Below are 19,412 nucleotides of genomic sequence, written 5' to 3'. Positions count from 1 at the left end.
ACCAAAGATTTTATCACATTGAGTCAAGAAGTTGCAGCCCTCAAAGATCTGAGAAATACAGTAGAATTCCCTCAGTAACAGAATGGAGCAGGCAGAAGAAAGGATCTCTGACATTGAAGATAATGCTTTTGAATGCTCCTGAATGCTCAAAGAGGAAGAGAAGTAGAGAAAAAAAATATATCATTTGCTGAGATAATTGTGGGAACACTCCAAAAGGGCAAACATTTGCCTTATAGGAATTCCTGAAGTAGAAGAGGTTACTTTGAAAGGACCAGATGCTCTACTCCAAGAGATAATAGAGGAGAACTTCCCAAACATGGCAAGAGATTCTGAAATCCAAATAGCAGACAATTTCAGAACCTCAATATGACTTAATCCAAATAAAACATCCTCTAGAGACATTATAATTAGCTTTGCCCAAGTTAATATGAAGGAGATAATTCTGAAAGCAGCCAGATGTAAGAAAACCATAACCTACAAGAGGAAAAATATTAGAATGCCTGCAGATCTCTCTGCTGGAACTTTTCAACCTAGAAAAGGATGGTCACCCACCTTCAACTTAAAAAAAACAAATGACAAAAAAAAAAAAAAAAAAAAACAAACAAAAAACAAAAAAAACTTTCGACACAGGATCCTGTATCCAGCTATGCTGAGTTTCATTTATGATGGGGAAATTAAATACTTTAATGGCATTCACATGTGGAAGAAATTTGCCAGTACTAAACCAGCTCTCCAGGATATTCTCAGACCCATCCTCCACAATGACAAGCATGATTCTCTACAACCAAAGTAAACTCACACAGAAACTTTTGATTAAATTCCAACTTCCACAGTGGTGAAAGGATTAAAAATGTCTACTGGAATTTTTTTCTTTTATTAAATCAAAGCTGTGTACATTAATTCAATCATGGGGTACAATGTGCTGGTTTCATATACAATTTGAAATATTTTTATCTAACTAGTTAACATAGCTTTAATGGTATTTTCTTAGCTACTCTGTTAAGACATTTATATTCTACATTTAGGTGGCCCCTTATAATATGCACCATAGGTGTGTTCCCACCAATTACTCTCCCTTGACCCATACTCTGCACTCCCCTCCCCTCCCTATCCACTTTCCAAATATTCTTGGGCTATAATAGGGTTATAGCTTTCATATAAAAGCTACAACTTGTTTTCAGACTAGGGCTGAGTACATTGGATACTTTTTTTCCCACTCATGAGATAAGTTGCTAAGAAAAATATGTTCCAGCTCCATCCATGTAAACATGAAAAAGGTAAAATCTCCATCTTTATTAAGGCTGCATAATATTCCATAGTGTACATATACCACAATTTATTGATCCATTTGTGGGTCGAAGGGCACTTGGGCTTCTCCCATGACTTAGCAATTATGAATTGGGCTGCAATAAATATTTGGATACAAATTTATTTGTTATAATGTGATTTTTGGTCTTCTGGATATATACCTAGTACAGAAATTGTAGGATCGAATGGCAGGTCTATTTTTAGATCCCTAAGAGTTCTCCAAACATCTTTCCAAAAGGAACATATGAGTTTGCATTCCCACCAGCAGTGTAGAAGTGTTCCCTTTTCTCCACATCTATGCCAACATCTCTGGTTTTGGGACTTTTTGATGTGGGCTAATCTTACTGGAGTTAGATGATATCTCAAAGTAGTTTTGATTTGCATTTCTCTGATGATTAAGGATGATGAACAGTTTTTCATGTGTCTGTAGGCTTTGCACCTGTCTTATTCAGAAAAGTTTCTCTTCAAGTCCTTTGCCCACCCTGAGAAAACAAATCAGGAGGAATCATACTACCAGACCTCAGATTATACTATCAATCAATAGTGATCAAGACAGCATGGTACTGCCACAAAAACAGAGAGGTTGATGTATGGACTAGAGTAGAGAACCAAGAGATGAAACCAGCTGCTTACCCTTATTTAATCTTTGACAAGTCAATGAAGAAAATTCAATGGGGGAAAAGATTTCCTATTTCACAAATGTTGCTGGGTGAACTGGCTGGCGACCTGTAGAAGACAGAAACTAGATCCACACCTTTCACCTTTAATGAACATAGACTCTCACTGGATTAAAGATTTAAACTTAAGACATGGAACTATAAAAATACTAGAAGAAAGTGCAGGGAAACACTTGAGAAAATTGACCTGGGCGAATATTTTATGAGGAGGACCCCCTGGGAAATTGAAGCAACACCAAAAATACATTTCTGGGACCTGATCAAACTAAAAAGCTTCAGCACAGCGAAGAACATAGTTAGAAAAGCCAGCAGACAGCCCTCATAATATGAGAAGATATTTGCAGGTTATGTCTCCGACTAAAGGTTTAATAACCAGAATTCACAGAGAAATCAAACATGTTAGGAAGAAAAGAACAGTGTCCACTGGACTTTTGAAAAACTTGGTACTGAAAATACTGCCAGGCTTATCAATACTCTCAATTAATGTGAATGGCATAAATTGTCTTCTAAAGAGGCACAGTTTGACTGACTGGATACAAAAACTCAGGCAAGATATCTGCTGAATACAAAAATCTCATCTTACCTTAAAAGACAAATATAGACTGAAGGTGAAGGGATGGTCATCTATAATTCAGGCAAATGGAAATTAGAAAGAAGCAGGTGTTGTGATTTTATTCGCAGATACAATAGGCTTTAAACCAACAAAAGAAAGGAAAGATAAAGATGGTCACTTCATATTTGTTAAGGGCAGCACTCAACATAATTAGATTTCAATTATTAACATTTATGCACCCAACCAGAATGCGCCTCAATTTATAAGAGATACTCTGACACATGAACAAGTTAATTTCCTCCAGCACCATAATAGTCGAAGATTTTAATGCTCATTTGTCAGTACTGGATAGTTCCTCCAATAAGAAACTTAGGAAAGCAATTTTATACCTAAACTTAACCATTCAACAATTGGATTTAACATACATCTACAGAACATTTCATCCTAACAAAATTGAATACACATACTTCTCATCAGCCCATGGGACATCCTCCAGAATTGATCACCTCTTAGGTCGCAAGTCTACCTCAGCAAATTTAAAAGAATAGAAATTATTCCTTGTATTTTCTTGGACCATCATGGAATAAAATTTGAACTCAGTAACAACAGGAATCTGCATACTCATACAAAATCATGGAAACTAAATAACCTTACGCTGAATGATAACTGGGTCATAGATGAGATTAAGAAGGAAATTACCAATTTTTTGGAACAAAATGATAACGAAAACACAAATTACAGGACCTCTGGGATACAGCAAAGGCCGTATTAAGTGGGAAATTTATAGCATTGCAAGTCTTCCTCAAAGGAGTGAAAATAGCAAGTGAACAAAATAGTGGAACATCTCAAGCAAGTGCAGAAAAGAAGAACATTCCAACCCCAAACTTAGCAGAAGAAGATAAAAATTAGAGCAGAATTAAATGAATTTGAAACAAAGGGATTATACAACAGATCAATAAATCAAAAAGTTGGTTTTTTGAAAAGGTCAATAAAATAGATAAAACTTTGGCCAACCTAACCAGAAATCAAAGAATAAAATCCCTAATTTCGTCAATCAGAAATGATAAAGGCCAACTAACAACTGACTCCCCAGAAATTCAAAAAAATCCTTAATGAATATTACAAAAAACTCTACTCTCAGAAGTATAAAAATCTGAAGGAAATATGTCCATACTTGGAAACACGCCACCTTCCTAGACTTAGCCAGAAAGAAGTGGAAATGTTGAACAAGCCTATATCAAGTTCTGAAATAGCATCAACTATAAGAAATCTTTCAAAAAATAAAAACCAGGGACCAGATGGCTTCACTTCAGAATTCTACCAAATCTTTAAAGAGGAAGTAGTACCTATATTACTTAATATTTTCCAAAACATAGAAAAAGAAGGAATACATCTCAACACAGTCTATGAAGCAAGTATCACCCTGATACCCAAACCAGGAAAAGACATAACAAGAAAAGAATATTATAGACCAATATCTAATGAATATTGATACAAAATTATTCAGTAAGATCCTAGCAAACAGAATCCAACAACACATCAAATAATTTATACATCACGACCAGGTGGGTTTCATCCCAGGGTCCCAAGGATGGTTCAATATATGTAAATCCATAAATATAATACATCATATAAACAAATTAAAAAACAAAGACCATATGATTTTCTCAATTGATGCAGAAAAAGTTTTTGATAATATTCAGCATCCTTTATTAATCAGAATGCTCAAGAAAATAGGTATAGAAGGAACATTTCTTAAACTGATAGAGTCCATCTACACCAAACCCACAGCCAATATCATAGTGAATAGAGTAAAATTGAAATAATTTCCACTCAGATCAGGAACCAGGCAAGGATGCCCACTGTCTCCACTGTTTTTTAACATTGTAATGGAAGTATGAGCCACTGCAATCAGGCAAGAGAAGGCAATCAAGAGTATCCAAATAGGATCAGAGGAGATCAAACTGTCCCTCTTCTCACATGATATGATTGTATATCTGGAAAACACCAGAGACTCAACTAAAAAACTCCTAGAAGTGATCAAGGAATACAGCTGTGTCTGAGGATACAAAATTAATACTCACAAATCTGTAGCCTTTATATATACCAACAATAGTCAAGGTGAAAACACAATCAAGGACTCTATTCCATTCAAAATAGTGCCAAGGAAGATTAAATATCTGGGAGTGGACTTAAATGACGTGAACGATCTCTGTAAAGAGAACTATGAAACTCTGAAAAAAGGAACAGCTGAACATGTTAACAAATGGAAAAATACACCATGCTCATGGCTGGGAAGAATCAACATTGTTAAAATGTCTATGCCACCCAAAGCAATCTACAGATTTAATGCAATCACTATTAAAGCACCTGTGTCATACTTTAAAGATCTGGAAAAATTAGTACTGCATTTTATATGGAAACAGAAAAAACCTTGAATAGCCAAGACATTACTCAGAAATAAAAAAAAAAAAAAAATCAGGTGGAATCACGCTACCAGACTTCAGACTATACTATAAATCTATAGTGATAAAAACATCATGGTACTGGCACAAAAATAGAGAGGTACATGTATGGAACAGAATTGAAAACCAAAAGATGAACCTGGACACTTATCATCATTTGATCCTTGTTAAGCCTATCAAAAATATCAATTGGGGGAAAGATTTCCTACTTAACAAATGGTGCTGGGTGAATTGGCTGGTAACTTGTAGAAGGCCGAAACTGGACCCACACTTTTCTCCTCTAACAAAAATTCACTCTCATTGGTTAAAGCACTTAAACTTAAGACATGAAAGTATAAAAATTCTTGGAGAGAGTGCAGGGGAAACACTTGAAAGATGGCCTGGGAAAATACTTTATGTGGAGGACCCCATGGGCAATTGAAGCAACATCAAAAATACATTAGTGGGATGTAATCAAACTATGAAGCGTTTGCACTGCCAAGAAGGCAGTAAGTGAAGCAAGTAGACAGCCCTCAAAATGGGAGAGGATTTTTGCAGGTTATATTTCTGACAAAGGTCTAATAACCAGAATGCACAGAGAACTCAAACTTATTAATAAGAAAAGAAAAAGTGATCCAATTTCATTGTGGGCAAGAGATGTGAACAGAAGCTTCTCTGAAGAAGATAGACACATGGTCTACAGACACATGAAGAAATGCTCATCATCTTTAATCATCAGAGAAATGCAAACCAAAACCGCTTTGAGATATCATCTCCAGTAAGAGCAGCCCACATCACAAAATCCAAAAACTACAGATGTTGGCGTGGATGTGGAGAAAAGGGAACACTTCTGCACGCTGGTGGGAATGCAAACTAGTGTGATGTTTTGGAAAGAAATTTGGAGAACACTCAGGGATCTAAATGTAGACCTGCTGTTTGATCCTACAATTCCTTGAGGACAATAACATTTTTCTTTTCTGTTTCTTTCTAGCGTATATCCAAAAGACCAAAAATCACTTGGCGACACGATGTTTGCACCAGATTGTTCACTGCAACTCAATTCATAATTGTCAAGTCATCGAAGAAGCCCAAGTGCCTATCCACTCATGAACAGATTAATAAATTATGGTATATGTATACAATGGAATACTACGCAGCATTAAAAGAAGATGGAGACTTTACCTCTTTTACATTTACATGGGTGGAGCTAGAAAATATTCTTCTTAGTAAAGTGTCTCAGAAATGGAAAATAAGTATCCAATGTAGTCAGTACTACTACAAAACCAATTTATAATCACAAACACTTTCATATGAAAGATTAATCACAACTATAGTTCAGGATAAAGGAGGAAAGGAGAGGGGCATGGGAAGGGAGGGGCTTGTTCAATAGAGGCAGGGTTAATGGTGGGACCACACCTATGGAACATATTGCAAGAGAACAAGTCAAATCTATCAAGTATAGAACACGAATGTCTTAAGACTGTGATCAAGTAAATGAGGTGAAAGCTATATTAATTAGTAGGAGTGCAAGCACTCCAATTTGTGCAAATAATCAACACATTGAATCCCACAAACACATAAATATATTCATGATCTATGTATATATGACAAAAACGTCCTGAAATTAAGAATGTTTTTTTTTTTTTTTTCTGAGACTCCAGAATAAATTTGTAACCTATAGTCAGGAAATGGCCAATAAGCTCTATTTTCAATTTAGGAAAAGTTAGCCACTCAGGACCCATCTTGAAGGATCTGTTCTTTGAATGTTCACATAGGATACATATGATTGTATTTAGGGTCCATCCAGATAATCCACGATAAACTTCTCTCAAGATCTTTAACTTATGGCTGGGCACTGTGGCTCACTCCTGTAATCCTACCACTCTGAGAGGCTGAGGCAGGATTTCTTGAGCTCACAAGTTGAGACCAGCCTGAGCAAAACCAACATCCCATCTCTAAAACTAGCCAGGTGTTGTGGTGAGCACCTGTAGTCCCAGCTACTGGGGAGCCTGAGGAAAGAGAATCATTAGTTCCTAAGATTTTGAGGTTACTTTGAGGTACAATGCTACAGTAGTCTACTAACGGTGACAAAGCGAGACTGTCCCCTTACCAAAAAAAAAAAAAAAAAAATGACGTGACAGACTTTCCTTTCCTTTACCAAGATATGGAGAGTGTGACTTGACTACTTGCATCCTGCACTTCTCAGATCCGATGGCATTTACATGTGGGCCGAGAAACTGCACTTGATCTTAGCCAACAAGTGAAGAGGTGATTGTTTGCAGAGAAACTGAACATGACTCTAGAACAGGGGTCCTCAAACTACGGCCCACTGGCCACACGTGGCCCACCAAGGACATTTATCCAGCCTGCTGGGTGTTTTTGCCGCCGCTGCCTGTCCTGTTTAGTAGCTGACTCGTCCTGGGCCTGCAGTGCACATGTGTGGAATGTGAGCCAAACTCTCTGACTCCCCTGCATTTATGTTTTGATTTCTATTCAGTTGTGCATGATGTTGTATGTTGTGTGCTGTGTAAACCCTGGTTCACACTGTTGCGATCTCTGAACAGTGCGAGTTCAGCCATATGCTTGTACAGCTGAACTTGCATTAGATTTGGAAGAGAAAAAGTATGCATGTCGTCTTTTTTCCTGCAGTGGAATCTAATCACATAGGTCTTCTCACCCATGTGATCAGATTCCTGTGCGAGTTCACAGATTGCAGTGTGGCTTGCACAGGGCAGTGTGAACTGGAAAAGTGGTGGAGGAACCAGCTCTGTAATCTTACCGGGTCCTGCACTGCACCAGTGTGAGCCTGAGGTAAAAGCAGACTTCCACCAATATGGGCACTGGTGAGGCTGTAATAATGTGGACTGGAAAGGCTACATTGATGGACACTGATCAGACTGTATCTATGGGCAGTGCAGTCTATATTTCTCTGTGTTGGCAAAGTTAATGCTGGTATATTGTTTTGTAGCACTGTATACATATATGTGTGTATATATATATATGTATTTTACTAATAGCAATTTGGAATTCCTAGGAAACAATGATATCAAGAAAGAGAAAAATTGAGTTGGAGTGTAGGATATTAAAAAAACAGTGGACTTATGATTACTTTTTCATGCAGTACAAGGAAAGAGCTGTGTGTTTGATATGTCAGAATACAGTGTCTGTGTTCAAAGAATACAATTTGAGTCAACACTATCAAACTCAACATAAAGATAAATATGATTGGTCAGAGAAGTGAGAAAAGATCAAATATTAAAACTGAAAAATACATTGACAACTCAGCAAAATACTTTTTTGAAGCAGAAGCAGCTAAATATTTCATCACTGTGAGCAATTTTTCAAGTTTCCAAGCTAATAGTGTGCACTGGCAGACCATATGTGAAGGGAGAATTTGTGAAAGAATGCCTTCTTTCTGTTGCCAAAGAGATGTGTCCAGAGAAGGCCGATTTATTTAGTACAGTGAGTCTTTCAGGACCTGCAATTACATGAAGGATTGAAGAAATTGGAGACAATTTGCATCAGCATTTGTAAAACTCCGCAAAAAACTTTCCTATTTTTTCTTGACACTCGATGAAAGTAATGATGTTTGTGATTCTGCACAACTCCTAATTTTTATTCGTGGGAAAAATGACTATTTCAAAGTCACATAAGAGCTTGCTGCACTGCAAAGCATCAAAGGAACAACTACAGGACAGGATATCAATGAAAAGGTTTGCCAAACTGTGAATGGTTTGGAGTTGGACTGGGTTAAACTAGCCAGTGTGACAACTGATGGTGCTCCTAGCACGGTGGGGTCTAAGAAAGTAGTAATTGCTCGTATTAACCAAGAGATGGACAAACATAGCCATTCTCATCCAATAGCCATACACTGCCTCATCCACCAACAAACGCTTTGTAGTAAATCACTGAAGTGGGACTCTGTTATGAAAATTGTGGTATCTTGTGTTAAATTCATTAGAGCTAATGCACTAGACCACAGACAATTTCAGGAATTTCTGTCTGAGGTAAATTTTGCCTATGAAGATGTTGTTCTGTACCACACAGAAGTCCATTGGCTGAGTTGAGGGAGAGTTTTGAAACATTTCTATGACTTACTTCCACAGATTATAGCTTTTCTGCTTTCAAAAAACAAAGAAGTACCAGAGCTTAATGATGCAGAATGGAAATGGCATCTTGCCTTTCTGACAGATGTAACAGAGCTAGCTACTCAACAGTTTCAATGTGCAACTTCAAGGAAAGGGGAAGCTCATCTGTGCTATGCAATCACATGTGAAAGCATTTGAAGTAAAATTAGGCCTCCTCATCAAACAAGTGAAGGAGAAAAATTTCTGCCATCTCCCCAGAACTCAAAATCTGTTAGTTGAAAAACCATTGTTTGCATTTCCAAACAAAACATGTGTGGATTCACTGGAAAAGTTGCAAAAGGAGTTCCAATTTGGATTTAAAGAGCTCCATCTCTATGAACAGGACATACAGCTTTTATGTAACCCATTTTCTATTGACATTGAAAATGTGGATACAATTTACCAAATGGAACTGGCTGAACTGCAGAATTGTGACTCTCTGAAAGATGCATTCAAGTCAAGCAGCCTTCCTAATTTCTATGCATCTCTCCCTTCAGTGATATACCCTAATCTCAGGAACCATACACTCGAAATGGCAACCATCTTTGGCAGCACTTATGTCTGTGAACAGACTTTTTCCAGAATGAAACATCTGAAATCTCCAACCAGATGTATACTAACTGATGCACACTTGCATCACTTGTTATGACTAGCAGTGACAAATATGGAACCGGACATTGACCATCTCATTAGCCAAAAGCAGGCCCATAGTTCCCATCGAAATACTGGTAAGTTTATTGATTTAACTTTACTTGTTCTTCATTTTAAATATTGTATTTGTTCCAGTTTTGTTTTTTTTTTACTTCAAAATAAGATATGTACAGTGTGCATAGGAATTTGTTTATAGTTTTTTTTTTAAACTATAGCGCAGCCCTCCAATGATCTGAGGGACAGTGAACTGGCCCCCTGTTTAAAAAGTTTGAGGACTCCTGCTCTAGAAGAAGCTGAAAGGGAGATGGTGAATTTTTTATGTGTTTGTGGATATGACTAAATCCAGGATTCATTCTAAAATACATTGTGTGGTTATGGGTCACAGCACATTCTCAATCTCTCAGCAATGGATTGAAAAGACCAAAAGCCTTTCATTTGTTTTGGGGGTGGGGTTGGGACAGGGACTCACCCTGTTGCTAAGGCTAGAGAGTCAGTGCATTCATAAGCTAGAGTGCATCATAACTCACAGCAACCTCAAATTCCTGGGTTCAAGCTCCTCCTGCCTCAGCTACCTGAGTAACAAGGACTACTGTTGCCTGCCAGGACATCAGGCTATTTTTTCTATTTTTAAAAAGACACTTGTTCTTGCTCTTGCTCAGGCTCATCTCAAATTCCTGAGTTTAAGGGATCCTGCCACCTCAACCTTCCAGATTCCTAGGATTACAGCCCTGAACCATCACTGGCACCCACCCCCAAAGCCTTTCTTTTAGAAGTCTAATGATGACCATATAGAAGAAACTTAATTAAATAGCACGTCAGAATTAGCTGTTGCCTAATTGGGCAACTCAAGACTCTGGCTTCTATTGAAGAGCTGTAAAGAAAAGTGAAAAAATTATAGAAAAGAAAGATGAAAATTATAGAAAAGAAAGATGAAACAATAAAACCATGATATAATGGTTGACATACATTTTAGAAACAAATATTGAGTGTACATTGGGAGAGTCTGAATAAAATTGTCTGATTCATTTTATTTGGCTTTGAATTTTCTTGTATATGCAATTGTGTATTATCTTAACTTTTCCTTTTGCAACAAGTTGCAAAATTAATACAGAGAGGTCCATGTAAGCCAAACCCAGTTTCCTCCAATGTTTTATCTTGTACTAAAGAAAGAAAATGAAGATATTGATATCAGTACAATGTATATAAGCAGTTTTGCCCTATTTGATCACTTATAGATTGACATCACCAATATTTCAATCAAGATACAAAGTGGCTCACACCTCTAATCCTAGCACTGTGGGAGCCTGAGATGGGAGGATTGCTTGACCTCAGAAGTTCAAGACCAGTCTTAGAATGAGGAATATCCCCCTCTGTACTAAAAATAGAAAAATTTGAGTGGTGGCTAGCCCCTGTAATACCAGCTACCTGGGAGGCTTAGGTTGGAGGATCATTTGAACCTAGGAGTCTGAGGTTGCTGTGATCCAGGCTGATGCCATGACACTCTAGCCCTGAGAGAGTGAGACTGTGCCTTATAACAACAACAACAACAATAAAAATACGTTACTTTCATCGTCACAAATTTCTTTCTCATGCTACTCTTTTATAGCCATACCTAACCCTACCAGCTCTAACTCCTGGAAATCGCTAATCTGTTTGTCATCTCTATAATTCTGTCATTAGGATAATGTTACAGAAATGGAATTTATACATTATGTTACCTTCGAGATCAGTTTCTTTCATTCATCAAAATTCCCATGTAACCCCATCTGAGTTGTCATGTATATCAGTAGTTTTTTCCTTTTCATTGTTGGATAGTATACCATGGTGTTTTTTTTTATGAAGTCCTATATACATAGATCATGAATACATTTATGCGTTTGTGGGATTCAATGTGTTCATCATTTGTACAAATTATAGTTCTTACATCCTACTAATTAACATAGCTTTAACCTTATTTACTTGATCACATTGTTAAGACATTGCATTCTATACTTGATAGGTTTGACTTGTACCCTTGCAATACGCTCCATGGGTGTGGTCCCCCCATTAACCCTCTCTCTATCCAACCACTCCTCTCCCTTCGCATCCTCCTCCACTTTCCTTCTTCATCCTGGGCTATACTTGTGATTCATCTTTCATATAAAAGTGCAAAAAAAAAAAATCCAATGTACTCAGTACTACTTTGAAACCAATTTATTCCATGGTATTTTGTCTCATTTAAAAACTTTTTTTTTCTACTGCAAATTAATATGAGGGCATAGACTTACGTTACACTGTTCTCACTTCCAAGGTAAAATTCAAGTTGAAGAAGAGGCCTTCACCAGGGGGCATGCTGAACACCCTGACATTGTGCACATTGGGTGAGATCCTGCCAATTGCCCTCCCTCCTGCCAGCACTCACTCTCCTACCTTCCACTCCCTTCTCTTTCTTCCCCTTGCTAGACTATATTTGTGTTTTATTGCTTCTGTGGGCATGTAATTGTTTATATATTAGTTTCATATCATATTAGTATTGAGTATATGGGTTATTTTTTCCTCCTATTTTTGAGATACTTTACTAAGAAGAATATTTTTCAACTCTATCCAGGTGGAATTAAAAGATATAATGTCTCCATCTTTTCTTATGGCTGAATAGTACTCCATGCATATACCACAGTTTGTGAATCCTTGATGAATTGATAGGCATTTGGGTTGCTTCCACAACTTGCCAATTATGAATTGCGGTGCAATAAACATTCTGTTGCAAATGTCTTAGTGGTGTAATGATTTTTGTTTTTCTGGGTAGATACCTAGTAATTGAATTGCAATGTCAAAAGCAAGGTTGACTTTTAGTTCTTTAAGAATTGTCCATACATCTTTCCATAAAGGTTCTATTAGTCTGTAATCCCACCAGCAGTGTAGAAGTGTTCTCTTCTCTCCACATCCACCCCAGAACCTCCAGATTTGGGGCTTTGTGATGTGAGCTAATCTCACAGAAGTTAGGTGATACGTTAGGTGATTTGCATTTCCCTGATGATTAAAGACAATGAGTATTTCTTCATATGCTTATTGCCCATTCATATGTTATCTTCAGAAAAGTTTCTATTCAAGTTTCTTGCCCACTTATAAACAGGGTTATTTGCTCTGTTCTTATAGATTAATTTGAGTTGTCTGTAGATTCTGGTTATCAGGCCTTTGTCAGATGTGTAACATGCAAAAGTCTCCAATTCCTAAGGCTGTCTGTTTACTCTGGATGTGGTACCCTCAGCTGTGCAGAAGTTTTATAGCTTGGTCCCAATGCGTTTATTTATTTTTAGTGTTGCTGCAATTGCCGGTGACATCTTCTTCATAAAACGTTTTCCCAGGCCAGTATTTTCAAGGGTTTTACCCACACTCTCTTCTAGAATTTTTATAGTTTTGTGTCTTAAATTTCAATCTTTTATCCAATTTTTTTTCAATGTTGAGAGGTGTGCTTTCTGTTTCAGACTTGTACATGTGGCTAATCAGTTCTCACAGCACCATTTATTGAATAGGAATTTTTTCCCCAGTGAATGCTTTTGTTAAGTTTATGAAAGATCAAAAACAGATATGTGGCTGGGTTCATCTTTAAATTCTCTATCCTATTCTGTACATCTATGTCTCTCTTTTTGTGCCAGTACCATGCGGTTCGCATCACTATCAACTTGTAGTATAATGTGAAGACAGTATAATCTGTCTTTAATCATAAGGGAAATGCAAATCAAAACCACTCACATATCACCTAACCCCAGATTTGTTTTTATTGCTAAGAATTGGATTGACTACATGGGTTTTTTTCTGGTTCCACATGAAACAAAGTACTGTTTTTAAAAGTTCTTCAAAGTATGATATTGGTGTTTAATGAGACTTGCATGAAATCTGTAGGTGGTTTTTGGCAGTATGAACATTTTAACAATGTTGACTCTTCCCAGCCATGAGCATGGTGTGTTCTTCCACTTGTTAACATCTTCTGCTATTTCTTTTCTCAGGGTTTCATACCTCTCTTCATAGAGATGTTTTACTTCCTTTCTTAGATGTAATCCCGTGTATTTCATCTTTGGAGCTACTGTAAAAGGTATAGATTGTTTGACTTTATTCTAATCTTGGCAGTTATTGGGCATCCATGAAGGCTACTGGTTTGTGAGCAATGATTTTAAATCCCGAGAAGCTGTAATTTCACTTGATCACCTCTATGCGTTTTGTAGTTGATTCCCTGGCATTTTCCAGGCTTAAGATCATGTCATCTGTACAGAAAGAGAGAGTTTGAGCTCCTCTGTCCCCATTTGAATACCTTAAATCTCTTTCTGTTGCCTGATTTTAATGGCTAGGACTTGTAGCACTATGTTGTATAGCAGTGGCAAGAGTGGGAATCCTTGTCTTGTTCCAAATCTGAGTGGAAATACATTCAGTTTGATTAAATTCAGTATGATATTTGCTGTGGGTTTGTTGGAGATGACCTCTATTGGTTTATGAAATGTCCGACCTAAGACTGTTTTCTTAAGCATTCCTTTAATTGTTTTGAAACAGAGTTTCATTTTGTCACCCTGAGTAAAGTATCATGGTGTCATATCTCACAACAACCTCAAATTCCTGGGCTAAAGTTGTTAATTTGCCTCAACCTCCCAAGGAGATAGGACTACAGGTGCCCATCACAATGTCCAGCTATTATTCAGAGATGGTATCTGGCTCTTGCTCAGGCTGGTCTTACATTTGTGAACCCAAGCATTCCACCACCTATGCCCCCCAGAGTGCTAGGATTACAGGTGTGAGCCAACACACATGGCTGTTTCTTAAGCATTCTTATCATGAAAAGATAGTGGATATTGGCAAAAGTCTTTTCTGCATCGAGAGAATCATATGCTCATTGCCTTTTATTTTATTTATGTGGTGAATTATATTTATGGATTTACATATGTGGGCCCAGACTTGCATCCCTGGGATAAATCCTACTTGATCTTGATGTATAAGTTATTTAAAGTGTCATAGTATTCTGCTTGCTAATATCTCCTTGAGTATTTTTGCATTGATATTCCTTAATGATACTAGTCTATAGATTCCTTTTTTTGTTGTGTCCTTTCCTGGTTTTGGAATCAGGGTCATATTTTCTCAGTAGAATGAATTGGGGAGGATTAATTCCTTCTCTGTGTTTTGGAATAGATCATGCCATATAGGTGGTAGTTCTTATTTGAAGGTTTGGTATAATTCTGGTGTGAAACCTTCTGGTCCAGGGCTTTTCCATTTTGGAAGATTTTGTATAGCTTGCTGGCACAGTGTCTCACACCTGTAATCCTAGCACTCTGGGAGGCCAGAGCAGGTGGATCGCTTAAACAAAGGAGTTCAACATAATCCGAGCAACAGCCAGACACCACCCTCCCTACTAAAATAGAAAAACAAGTTGGGCATTGCTATAGTTCCAGATGCTTAGGTGGCTTAGAGAAGAGAATCACCTGAGTCATTTGTTTAAGTTTGATGTGAGGAATGACACTATGGCTCTCTACCCAGGTGAAAAAATAAGACTCTGTGTAAAAAAAAAAAAAAAAAAAAAAAAGTTTTTTCATCTGGTATGCATTAGGGTAGGGCTGTAGAAATCATGTGTACATTAGGATTCAACTCATATCACAGCTATGTTCTGACTCCTCAACAGTGAGCCAAGACTGGTGTGGCCATTTCAGTAACCTGATACATTTGTAGGCCATGGTGCTAGCCTGATATTTTCATAAACCACAGGTATGGGAAAATGTGAGATGATTCTGTTTGTCCCCTTGTACTGCAGAGGAAAGACTTTCTATCATCCTCTACTGTAGTCTCTGAAGGCAATTGTGAAACTACCCTTGCGAAGTGCACTCAGCTCTGTGGCCTTTGAGGTAAGCAGTTTGACTTAGACCTAACTGAAATCACTGTTGGGAAAGATTCAGCATGAACTCATGTCATGTGCTTTCAAAGAAAGAATACTACATGATTGCCTATTGCATATTAGTCTTTACCGCACAGCACAGGGCAAGCTCACAGTAACATTGTAAGGTGAATAGCTTATTATTTATAGTGTAGTATTCTTTTGTGATTTCATTAATATGCACTGAGTGTAAGGCCTTTAGAATGACAGAAAATTTTATGAGGGAGTCATAAAGTACTACTTTAAAATCTTTGTACTGGCTAACGATGTCATAGATCACATAGTTGGCATACACACTTTCCCAGAGACTTGGGCTAGCTGGTTCAGGGTCCAGCAAACACTGAGTTCTTGTATCATGTGCAGATACTTATGATTTTGTTCTCTTAATGAGAAACATTGAGGCAGAGAGAGAGGGAAGGGGACCAGGTGAGAGGGGCTAGTCAGCATCATATACCTTTTATGACCTTATCAAGTTGGCAATCTGATTTTGAACCAATGATTTATATCTCTAGTTTTCAAATAAACAAAATAAATGAATAGTTCCTAAGATTTTGAGGTTAAGGATCTTCTTTTTTTTCTTGGAAAATAAATGAAATTCTATTTAATTCAGTGAACAACAAAAACACAAAGAGAAAACTTATAATTAATATATAATCGCTTAATAAAATCTATAACAGATCATAAAACTAATAAATTACAGATGTAAAAGGACTTTAAAATTTAGATCTCCTGACAATAAGGAAAGATCCTGAAAGTAAATTAACAGTATATTTTTGAAAATTCAATCCCATGGCAGGAAAATAAGAATTTTAAATAACATACTAAGATAACATAATTTGATCATTCACCATATTGGTACACACTATTATTTATACTCAGGATCATAGCAAGTAGATCATGGACTCGTATCCTTCCAAGAATCTAATTGGGCATCAGAGGAAATGGGGTAACTTTTGCATGTTTCAGCCTAATTTGGATACTGTATACTGACTCTCTCAGAGTTTTTTAAAACTGTGTTTTGGCTTCAATAGCCATAAGAGAAACAAAACTGTATTTTTCACTGTCATTGGTCTATGGACTTAGTGCCCTCTATCTGAGCTTTACATAAAGTTGCCAACATACTTTTTAGTTTATCTTCATATACAGTAAAAGTGAAATTGTAAGACTATCTTTTAATTTTTATCTGTCTTTTTTCAATCTTATCATCAATTACCAATGTTTTGTGGTTGGACATACAAAATAACTACATGGATATGACCTTCTCTGTTTTTAGACTGAAAGCTCCCTAATGCACTCAGCTTCCTAAAACATATAGCAAAAAAGCAGTAGATATATGAATTCTTTTATTCACTGAAATAAGATAAGCCAATGAAAGGAAATACAGATTTAGACAATCATCTAGAGTCTATATGGATAGCAAACAAGCATTAAAAATTGAGTATTTTATTTAATAATTATTAAGCAATTATGTAAAAGTAAATTAAAAAATGTATTCTCTGATCCTTTTGTAGTTCATGAGTGTGATGATTGGGTTTTCATGTGCATGCGTGAGATGTGCCTCCCACAGAGCTTTTTGCGATGGTTGACTGGTTCTTCATTTGTACTCCTGTTCCTCTTTGCTCTGGTGATGTTTCTAGTTTCTGCTCCAAGATTCGAAGCTCACAGTTACAAATGTGTTCCTTAAAAAGTCCTCAAAGATATCTTAAAGTAGTTTTGATTTGCATTTCTCTGATGATTAAAGATGATAAGCATTTTTTCATATGTCTGTAGGTCATGTGCCTGTCTTCTTCTTCTTCTTTTTTTTTTTTTTTTAGCAGGGATGTTAATATCTTTAATATCTCTATAGTTTCTAAGTCATACAGTCACCAGCATACCATAAATCAATTGGTCATCATGTCATTCAATGACTTGGCGATTACCTTGAACTAACAAGTTTATACAGAATGCAAATTATTAATTATTTTTAGCACTAATAACAGTTATATTTTACTGTGTACTCCTTAGTATCAGAGTAGATAAATTTCAAGTTGAAATGTAGGCAATCACTAGTAGCCATTTTTGACCTATAAAAATAGCAGTTTCATATGGTTCCACTAGGTAGTTCTAACAACTTGGTAGCCACTATGTCTGTGAAATATACTCCCTGATTTATATAATTACTCTACATTTTTATCTCAGCCAGTGGCAATTTTGTCCCCTAAGGGACATGCGAAAGTGTCTGAAGACATTTCTGTTTGTCACAACTTGGGAGTGCTAGTGGCATCTAGTGGGAAGAGGCCAGAGTACTCCCTTTAATGGACAGGACAGCTCTCATAAAAAAGAATGATCCAGCCCCAAATGCCAGTAGCACTGAGAACCCTGCTATAGGCAAATGTTATAGACTAAACGGCCACGTGTGTATATGTGTTGTCATGGCTTAGGTTGTTCTCCTTTTTTTTATTAAATCATAGCTGTGTATATTGATATGATCATGGGGCATCATTCACTAGCTTCACAGACCGTTTACCAAGTTTCACATATACCCTTGTAAAATGCACCACTGGTGTAATCCAACCAATCCCCTTCCCTCTACCCACATCCCCCTCCCTCACCTCCCTTTCCCCCTTCCCCTTATTCTTAGGTTGTAACTGGGTTATAGCTTTCATGTGAAAACCCTAAATTAGTCTCACAGTAGGGCTGAGTACATTGGGTACTTTCTCTTCCATTCTTAAGATACTTTACTAAGAAGAATATGTTCCAGCTCCATCCATGTAAACATGAAAGAGGTAAAGTCTCCATCTTTCTTTAAGGCTGCATAATATTCCATGGTGTACATATACCACAATTTATTAATCCATTCGTGGATCGATGGGCACCTGGGCTTCTTCCATGACTTAGCAATTATGAATTGGGCTGCAATAAACATTCTGGTACAAATATCTTTGTTATGACATGATTTTTGGTCTTCTGGGTATATGCCCAGTAGAGGAATTACAGGATTGAATGGGAGATCTATTTTTAGATCTCTAAGTGTTCTCCATATCTCTTTCCAAAAGGAATGTATTAATTTGCATTCCCACCAGCAGTGCAAAAGTGTTCCCTTTTCTCCACATCCGCGCCAACATCTCTGGTCTTGAGATTTTGTGATATAGGCTAGTCTGACTGGAGTTAGATGATATCTCAAAGTAGTTTTGATTAGCATTTCTCTGATGATTAAAGATGATGAGCATTTTTTCATATGTCTGAAGGCCACACGCCTGTCTTCTTCAGAGAAGTTTCTCTTCAAATCCCTTGCCCAGCCTGTGATGGGATCCCTTGTTCTATTCTTGCTAATGCGTTTGAGTTCTCTGTGGATTCTGGTTATTAAATCTTTGTCGGAGTCATAACCTGCAAATATCTTCTCCCATTCTGAGGGCTGTTTGCTTGCTTTATTTACTGTGTTCTTGGCTGTGCAGAAGCTTTTTAGTTTGATCAAGTCCCAGTAGTGTATTTTTGAAGCTGCTTCAATTGCCCGGGGGGTCCTCCTCATAAAATACTCGCCCATTCCGATTTCTTCAAGTGTTTTCCCTGCACTCTCCTCTAGTATTTTTATAGTTTCATGTCTTAAGTTTAAATCTTTGATCCAGTGAGAGTCTATCTTAGTTAATGGTGAAAAGTGTGGGTCCACTTTCAGTCTTTTACAGGTTGCCAGCCAGTTCACCCAGCACCATTTGTTAAATAGGGAATCTTTTCTCCACTGAATGTTTTTAATTGGCTTGTCAAAGATTAAATAACGGTAAGTAG

At 37.1% G+C, this 19,412-nt stretch overlaps 1 non-coding gene across 1 annotated transcript; it reads left to right on the top strand.

The window, feature by feature from the left end:
• Positions 1-17,149: 17,149 nt before the first annotated feature.
• On the top strand, positions 17,150-17,254 carry LOC128578899 (small nucleolar RNA U13). Its single transcript, XR_008377990.1, has one exon. It is a non-coding gene; the product is annotated as a small nucleolar RNA U13 (small nucleolar RNA).
• The last annotated feature ends 2,158 nt before the right edge of the window (positions 17,255-19,412 follow it).

The sequence above is a fragment of the Nycticebus coucang genome, chromosome X (genome assembly GCF_027406575.1).
Source record: "Nycticebus coucang isolate mNycCou1 chromosome X, mNycCou1.pri, whole genome shotgun sequence".
Classification (NCBI taxonomy): domain Eukaryota; kingdom Metazoa; phylum Chordata; class Mammalia; order Primates; family Lorisidae; genus Nycticebus; species Nycticebus coucang.
The sequence above is the reverse complement of the archived record's forward strand: the minus strand, read 5'-3'. Positions and strand labels throughout refer to the sequence as shown.